The 9,617-nt window shown below is 33.1% G+C and overlaps 1 long non-coding RNA gene across 1 annotated transcript; it reads left to right on the top strand.

Moving 5' to 3' along the window:
- Positions 1-8,557: 8,557 nt before the first annotated feature.
- LOC106320751 lies at positions 8,558-9,168 on the top strand. The gene is made up of 3 exons (XR_001265907.1): positions 8,558-8,750; positions 8,835-8,886; positions 8,980-9,168. It is a non-coding gene; the product is annotated as an uncharacterized LOC106320751 (long non-coding RNA).
- The last annotated feature ends 449 nt before the right edge of the window (positions 9,169-9,617 follow it).

Here is a 9,617-nt window from a genome sequence, read left to right on the forward strand (position 1 = left end):
GTCTCATGATAATGATCTTGTGTTCAAAGGATTTGGGAAACATATTGTGACAGCTTCCTTCCACAAGAAAAACTACGATTCAAAATTGAGTCATTTGATGGACACTTTTGGAATTGAAACAGAAGCTGAGATTGTTTGTCGCGGTATGGGGATGTCAGAGCCTTTCACCGAGTTTGGGGAGATGATTGAAAAGGAGTTTCAGTCGCTTACAAAAGAGGCATTGTCTTGGTTTAATGACGATGAAGACGAAAAGGTGGATGAATTGAATGAATTGGCAAAAGCCTCCGCTTGGTATATTGTAACAAATCACAAAGACTATGTGTCAACGGACTGTGTTGAGAGAAATCAACTCTGGAGCTTCCCATTGTGCGTTTATGATAGGCTTGTGAAGATCAAAATGCAGACTGCAAGGAACAAGACTGAAGTTTGTGAGGAGACGCATTAGCAGTTCCAACTGTGTTTTGTAATAAGAATAGTTTTTTAGTGATTTTGCTCATATAAGGTCCTCAAAACTAAAGGAACAAGACTGAGTGTATGTGGAAGTACAGTACCTTTGCATTTAATGAATTTTGATCATGTAATGTTCAGAAGTTTGCATTGTGAACAGTAGTTGGTTCATATTGCACTTTGCTCTTCCATACCAGTTTGATGTTCCTTATGTTGTTGGTAGGGTTCTGTAACAGAACTTCTGTTAGTCGCTAGGTTTCTAGATGGATCTTCACTGGGATCATTATTTGACATCAGTTTCCCATGACAAATGTATAGCTTATTCGTCCTGATTGCGCCTCCAAGAGCTATTAAACTCTGGCCTTCTCTGGCAAAGTGCATTAAATTTGATGCATGATTCACTGCAATAAGTATAGCAAACCAAGAATGATCAGAGTAGACCGTCATAATGGAGAGTTAACTAAGATGAAAACCAAATTATTTTTGGCACTCTGTGAATTAGAAATGCCTATTCTAAAATGTAATTATTAACAAGTTTGACTATCGATCGGTAACCACAAAAATAAAGAGATTGAAAGTATAGCTTCCTAGTCATATATAATAACGTTCAGCCACCTACTAGCAGTTCTCAAGTCTCCATCAGACGAGACCTGCCTAAATTAGAGCATGCTAGGTTTCTGAAAAGTGTATGCATCAAGGCCTAAACATGTAAACATCGACTAGATAAACATGTGATCATAGATCACAGAAGTTCAAATTTCAAAGAGAGATCACTGGCAGAGGATAAGAAACCTAAAAAAAAAAACTTTGGTTGCATGGTCTATTAAGCAAGAATATGCAAATAAGGTGTAAAATTTGATAGCTGCAACATGAAAAGGTAGAACTCAAAATGCAGCACCCCACCACCAGGATAAACTAGACAAGGGGAAGTAATTAAAGATGTCTTGTCCTTTTGTGCATTACGAGGGCTCCACATAATTGCTCACATAAACGATAGGAAAGAGCTGGAAAATTATATAATGGATAAAGGATATCTTAACACCCACGTCAAGCGATTGGCCCCAAATCGATCAGCAAATTGACTAAGCTAAGAGACAGTGAATGGGTTGAAAATAGCAGCCGACAAAAAGTTGCTAAGTCCTGTCTAATTCTTAGTAGCTCCTCTCATAACCTTATTTTGTTCTCTCTTTATATAACACGATCCTCAGAGGAAATGTACTTTGTTTGAGTGATAAAGACTCAAAAGACTCTGGAAGATGCCAGAATTTTAGCTTCGTATTATCTGGCTTTGCCCTCACCAAGGTGGAGATCAAGATAAGAACCAAAGGCTCCCTGATGATTAATCATTCCAGTAAGACCTTGCAGATGGATACAAAAACTGAGAGGTTAGACTGTGAAAACCCACCTGTTGCAAGCTCAAACTCGGCGTATGAAAACAGCCTTGGGGGTTCCCTAAATACTGGAGCCTTGTGCTGGCAGATAGAACAGAGTGGAGTGGACCAATAGGGGCATTTAGAGAGAGTGATTAGTCTTACCTTATATATTTATAACAATATGTTTATAGCAATATGTTACTCAATACCATATATTTACCCGAATTTTTGTCTATACATCTTGATTAAAACGAACTATATATTTAGTTTATATATATATATATATAAAATCTTCCATGATGGACGTCTAATAATACAATCATCCAGTTAAAAACATGGTTCAAAAATCTTATTCTAATTTTTTATTATTATTGTTACTCTTCACTTTTATTATTAAGAAATTTTAAAACTATTAAAAACCTACAAATATATTCTATCAAATAAGCTAAAAAAATCAACCAAGTAAATCTTAAACTATATCAATTTAACAGATATAACTCTTATGAAATACACACAAAATATAATGAAAGAGTAGGTCTGGATATTCAAATATTCGGATCGGTTCCTTTTTATTTGGATTTTTTTAGATCATAAACATTTGGACCCAAATAGATATTTGAAATTTTTTAATTCGGGTTTAGGTCAGTTCCTTTCATGTCCAGGTCGGTTCAGAATCATAATTCAACCACATAAAATACATGTAATATTTGGGTACGTAGCATGTCTAGGTCGGTTCAGATATTAAGATCTGAAAAAGATTAAAATTACCCGAAAACCTGAAAAATGATCTTACACTTGAAAAATAACCGAAAACCCAAAAAATACCCAAAATATATTTAAATACTCAAAAAATATCTGAAATGCTTCCTGAAATATAACCCGAGAACCGACAATACCTATACTTTTATCTGAATACCCGAAATATATTTTAAAATTTTTACCTAAAACCTGAAAGTATAACTGAAAACTTATCCAAAAAGAATACCCGTAATACCGAAAACATATCCAAAATACCTAAATATGCTTAATATACACAAAACATATTATGTATTTTGAGTACCTGACCAAATTTTTGGTTCGATCCGTCTTAACCAAGATCCACAGGTCCAAAAAATACCCAATAATAGTACACTGCCCTGGACCTGGATCCGATTGGGTTTATTTTTGGGTTCAAGTAAATGTTTAGGCTTAAGAGAAAGAATTATATAAAAATATATAGAATCTCAAATAAACTAATTCATAAATTATATATTTTTAAACAAATTTTCTTCTTTGATATAATACAATTTTGTAACATAATCATGTACAACAATCACAAAATACTAATTCATGTTAAAATTTGTCTATAATAAAAAACCCCGTGTTTTTAAGTGCGGGTAAAAATCTAGTTAAACTTACAATATGAGTTCTTACGGTGTAACTACGTGGACCGCCCGAAAGCATTAGTATTAATTCATAGATTGACGCATACATATCCATGATATATAACTTAAACTAGAGTTTGACTCGCTTGCCTGCACATGTATTTAATTTTAGTTTTTATAATAAACATTTTAATATATTGTTTACTTGTTATATATCATATAACTCTATGACATTATTATGTATCTTGTTCAACATTATATATATATATATATATATATATATATTAATTTAGGTTTTAATAGCTAATTTACTTTGCTTGTTTGTCTGCATACCTATATATTTTGTAACATTTTGGTACAGTAAAAATTTAATTTAAAATAATAAAATAAGAAATACTTTCAAAAATTACTCTTTGTAATATTAAATTTAGTAACTACATGCACTACTCTTTGTATTATTAAAACTCAATAGGAGTATATTTGTAGTAATTTTAACATGTTTAATCTAAAAATTTCAGATTAATAAAAATTGACACAATTTGTGTTTTATTAATAGGCTCATTACAATTTAATTGATATAAACATGTAAAATTTAAATTAGTTTAAGCCCAATCAAGGGATTCTACATGGTTTCGGTCTTCGTCTTTGTAGGTTTGGCCTGAACTTGGTACTGGTGGCCAAGATGGTGAGTTCACTGTAATCTCATCCACTTCACACGTGTCTGGTTTCTTTGTCATGATGCTATTATGAATCTGCAGTCAGTCAAAAAAAAATTTGTTACGAATATGCCATCACTCAAAAACGATGTCCAATTTGAGTTGTGATTTTAAATCCGAAAACTGAGTTTTAGAAGACCGTAGAAATCACCTATACTTACCAGTTTGGCTTTATATTTCTCAAGCACAAGGAGATGTTATGATCTTGTTTGGTCCTGACCCTTCTTTTTTTCTCTCGCGAGTGTTGCTTTAAGAGTAGCAATCTGTCAACAAATCAAAACACAAGTATGTGTCAAAACTGAAAATATAGATTCCGTTAAAAATTAAAAACCAGCACAGAGCTCACCTCGATCTACTCTCAGTACAAAATTCAACATTAAGAGGCGAACGCTTCATGAAAAAAGAAAAAGATATCTTCTAGTGCTTCCATTAATAGCCAGAAGGTCTTTTGACTTGCTATTTGTAAATATTAATCATCTGAACATCAAAATTGAATAGCAGATCATCAAAACAAGATTCTTGTGTCCATTGTTAATAACTACATCATCCAGGAAGAAACTGCAAGTGTAAGAAAACTAAACAGAGCAATCTCTCATAATTTTATACATCTTCAGGTAAAGATCTTGTTCCTTAAAACCTTGGTCTGATCAAGCTTAAGCTTCACCCCGAAGTCAGAATTGAATAACTACGAGAAGATTCAGTGCTAATCTAAATAAACCTACTTTGAATTTGAATTCCATCAAGCCCTAAATCGGGAAGAAATCAATAAAACCTTAAGGACATATTTATATCTAGAGTGATGAAAGGGGAAAATAAGTGATGAACTCTGACCACCTTGATGAGAGGAAGAAGAAGACGAAGGAGAAGACATTTTGGGTATAGAATCGTGATGTTAGCCATGATGATCCCTAGTTTCGAGTCGTCCACTACCAGCGTGATGAGAGCAAGAAGAAGATGAAGGGAAAAGTTTGGTTAGAGAACTATACGGCTAAACCTCGATTTAATTAGAGAATAATGATAATTTAGGTTTATCTTTAATTATTAATCCAGTGGCATGGAACGGTAATTATTTAGAAAAAGTCACGTTAAGTACAAAATGTACTTCAGTTTTAATAATTTACTAGATTTTGACCCGCGCTTTCAAAGCGCGGGTTTATTTTTGTTTTTTTTTTCAATTGACAAATATTTAGTAAATGTCACATTTTCATATATTTGTGTTTTATTTTATAAAAGACTTAAAAATTTTATTTTTATTTATCGTATTTCATTTTAAATGACTATTTATGTTAAAAAAATTAAACTTTATTTTTTTAATGAATTAAGTTGGTATAACTCTGATAAATTAATTTTATTATGGGGTTAATATTTTAATTAAAAAATTATATACTTTTAATAAAGATTTATACTTTTCAATAAAAAAATTCAATTATTTTTATGAATGCTTAAATTATATTAAGAAAAGAAAAAAATAATAATTAAGAATAGATGAAAAAAAATTATTTGAACTTGGACTCAATGGTCCAAAGGAAAAAAAAAGGTGAGAATTGAATCTGATTTTTTAATAGGCCCAAATGGCCCAAGAGAGATTTGATTTGGGCTGGATCCAAAAATAATGACCCAATATAGATTTGTTATTAATATTACTTAATTGCCCTTAATGAAACATGCAATGTTAGTGAAGGAAACATGCCCCTAAGGTAATTATGACAATAGGATCCTGCTTTAATAGTATAGATATGGACAATCAATATTTTAAATAATGTTATTATCTAATTAGTCCGTAGTTCCTTTTTAAATTTTAAATGTCCATATAAAATACCACCATTTTTATTTTAGATAAAACCCAGTAATATGTTATATATAACAAATTCACAACTCAAATAATACAAACCTAATATAAGAATGTAACCAACATATAAAGTTGAAATAATAAAGTAAAATATAAATACAATTTTTTTATATTCTCATCCCGCACAAGGGTGCCTGTTACCACCTAGTTTTACTTTATAATAGTGTAACTCTATTATAGAGTAAACCACTAGAGCAAATCCAGCTCCATATTAGAGTTACTCTATTTTAGTGTAAAATATAGAAGAAAAAATAGTGTTGTATTGGAGATGCCCTAAGAGTTCTAGTCTTCTGGATTTATAGAAATTTATTGATTGCTTGCTTGACACATTGACTTGGAATCTAGGATTTCTATCTTACCTCGTCTGCATAGGAAATTATTGGAATTTCAGTTGATAAATTAATGTGAAGTGCGAAAGAATCTACCTCCAACTGGAGTGGGGGAGGGTCCTCTGGCTCCCTGGATCCTCTGGCATTTGTGGTTAGCGAGGAACAATCTGGTTTTCAATGATCACCGATGCTCATCTGAAGATGTACGCTCCAAAGCGATCGCAGCAGCTCGTGAATGGAACCAATGCCAACAAAAACCTTCTGCAGACCCAAAGCGCGCTGCCAGACCTCTGATGTTGATTGCAGGTGCGGCTACGGTCAGATCTGATGCAGCTTGGAATGAAGTAAATCAAATTGAAGGCCTCGGATGGATGATTGTTTCTGTTGTTGTAATCTCCGAAACATACTATGCATGTATTGTTTTCTTCTTCAGTTATTGGAGGCCTATTTGTATGATCTAGGTCGGTGATGATGAGATCGACGTTCAGTCATGATGTCGCGTTCTTGTTGTAGTCTTTAAATTGATAGGATTCGATTAGTTTATCAATAATATGTGATTTTTCTTATTGATAAGGGTAGAAGAGAAAAGACCTCTATTATAAGAATAACCTTTACTCATCTTTAGTTGCTTGAGAAAAATATTTTTCATAACTAATTGGGTCATAGCTATGGTTTGCATGAATTTTAACTGAGTTTATTTTATATAATTCATGGTTAAAGTGGCATATTTGTTTTTTACGGAGTATGAACGATAGATATGAAAAACGGTTTGTTCTTTTATAAGTTTTTTTATCTTTAAATATGAGATACATGGTTTTGCATGGGACCACAATAAAACAAATATAACCTTCTCATATGCGCTTGGATTTTTTGCGTCTAATCACGGCTGCGAGTAGCCATCTTGCATTGTGTTGGATATCACTCGATATAAGAAAATGCGGTTTTAAGCAGTTCACTCCTTCATGTTTGATCGCTATATATGGATAAATGTTTTTTTTTCCTGGTTTCTAGAATTTTTATGAAAGACTCTCGGCTGTCTGTAATATCTAGAAATATTCATCCGAGAGAGTATAATTTTATTTCTTTGATCAATCATCGGAGAAAGTCTATTAGGAAAAAAACGTTCAAATATATAAATAACGTATAACACATGGATACGTATTGGTGTGTTAATGGTGATTTTATTTTTTTGGTATGTGAATTTTAGTTTCTGATTTAGAGATGGATTGGTTTACTAATTATATATTGGTATATATATTGTTTGTTTTGGGTGCAATATAGAATAAACAATGAACTGTATAGGTCGAGAATGGAATATATTAAGGGAAACTTTATTTGAATTATAATATGGTAATAGAGATATATCATTGAGGAGTTACATAATTTGTTTAAATAATGAAAACAATTTTTTTCATTTGCTTAAAATAATAACATGCCTCACATCGAAAAGCAAGATCTTCTCTGTGACATGTTATTGTATTCCTTGTGCCCCTGTAAGTTATCATGTAAATCTGAAACCTTGTGACTTTTACTCCATGGATAGATGTTTTGATGTTTTTCCAGCAAGCGTCGGATCGTGCTTTGCTTTCTCTCCATTGAAGTGAATCTAACAGCGGTATTCCGGTTGCCGGGTCTCCCCTACATAGCATTAGTATACCATAAAGGTATATAGCATTATCATACAAACCTTGGGCTGCGATCTGGAGATGTGCCAACCCCTCAGCTATGTTATCTTTTTGGAAATATTCTTGCATTCCACGTAGGTAGAGGACCTCCAAGTTACCGGCAGTAAGGCAGAGGTCCATCAGATTTTTGTACCTGTGTAGTGATATCAATGATTGAGTGGTCAGGTGATGGAGACTGAGGTTTTTTAAAACCAGAGGGCTTTTGACAGCTTCGGATAGGCCTGAGAATGCTAACAGGACGTTTCAGACTGCATCAATTGAGTGCTTTGCCAGACGAAGGATTATTTGGGTTTGGATGAAAATTTGCAAGAGTTCCAACTTGGAGAGAGGTCTGTTTTTTGCCATTGGGAATTTTTAGAGTAATTTAATTTTCTCACTTTTTTTTTAGTGTTTGATGTGGCCTGTAAGAAAAGTCAGCCAGGGTTTTGTTATCTCTAGAATTATTGTCCATGAGTTATGTTACGAATATTTTGTGTTGACGTGATTTGATTTGAGTAATAATTGTGGAGTTATTGATTGATTTTGGAAAATCAGTGGTTAAATGATGTATTATGAGTACGTTTGAGAAATTGATGCACTTGCAGTATAATTTTGAATGAAATTTTTGTTTCACACGTATAAACATAGAACGTTTGGAAAGTAATGTTTTGAAGGGTTTGGTCTTAAAATCCTAATTGAAGTGAGAATACAGGCCCATGAAAATCAACTTATCCATGAGTTTTTTTTTTAAATCACGGGCCTTCTAACAGCATATCTCACTCATTGTAAGTAAAGGGTAAGGAAGATATCGACGACGGAGATTACGATGAGAAATAGTAGATTTACCATATGGTGGTCGCCTTTGAAGCATTCGGAGAATCAAGCAATGTTATGGAGTTGATTAACACTATTCATTCGGTGGCTTCTGTAAGAGAAATGATTGTTGCGGAACTCAATAGCGGCTTGCGAAATGATGCTCGTGATGGTGCCATTGCAATGCGCCAAAAGGTGAGCTTTTGTAACACACAACTTAGCATATTATCAATGTAGCAATATGTTTATTTATATTGTTTTTTGCTACCATTTGATTAGTGGCGTCTTTGTGAGATTGAACTTGAGGACTACTTTTTGTGCTACTAAGCAGGTTTGCAACCTTTTTTCATTTTTCTTTTGGAACAATAGTTATGTAACTCCTGCTTTATTTGTCATCCTCACGCTTGTCAATGATTTTGAGTAGATTCCCCAATGCTCTTGAAACTGTGGGAGGAGCTGTTCATCTTGCAAAAGATGTGGAATTAAAAAATCTTTCCTCCTGGAACGATCCTCTAGATGCTTTGGTCTTCCGTTTTCAGCAAGTAGGTGTATCTGGTTGGGAGCAAGAAGAACGTTTAGCCAATTGAAATGAACTCATAGCGTGGCGAGGGAGAGACCTTTTCCCAGTTATATCAACTCGTTCTATGTAACTCTGACTTCTAAGTGTAGTTTGAGGTGGTTGATTATGCTCATTATTATGTAGGGGAAGAGAATGGAAAAACAATTTGGGATAAGAGGAAAAACTTCCTTTTCTCAGCGACACAACACATAACAATTCAATCTAGATCAAATACTTATGATTTCATTTAGGTTATTAAGGTCATAATCAGAAAGACTAAGATTTTATTTTCTATGTATCCTAGAATAATTAAGTACATAGTTGATGAACTATAAGTGAATCAGATATAAGAATTTTTGTTGGCAACTTTATCCTTCATCAATGATTTTACGATATTTGATATTATAAAGAGCTCTAGGGATCCCCAAGAACAGTGTAAGGAACTATACAGAAGCTGAGATTCGTGATGGGTAAGTATGTCCTTATGAAATCATTTTATAATG

The sequence above is a fragment of the Brassica oleracea genome, unplaced genomic scaffold (assembly GCF_000695525.1).
Source record: "Brassica oleracea var. oleracea cultivar TO1000 unplaced genomic scaffold, BOL UnpScaffold01050, whole genome shotgun sequence".
NCBI lineage: Eukaryota > Viridiplantae > Streptophyta > Magnoliopsida > Brassicales > Brassicaceae > Brassica > Brassica oleracea.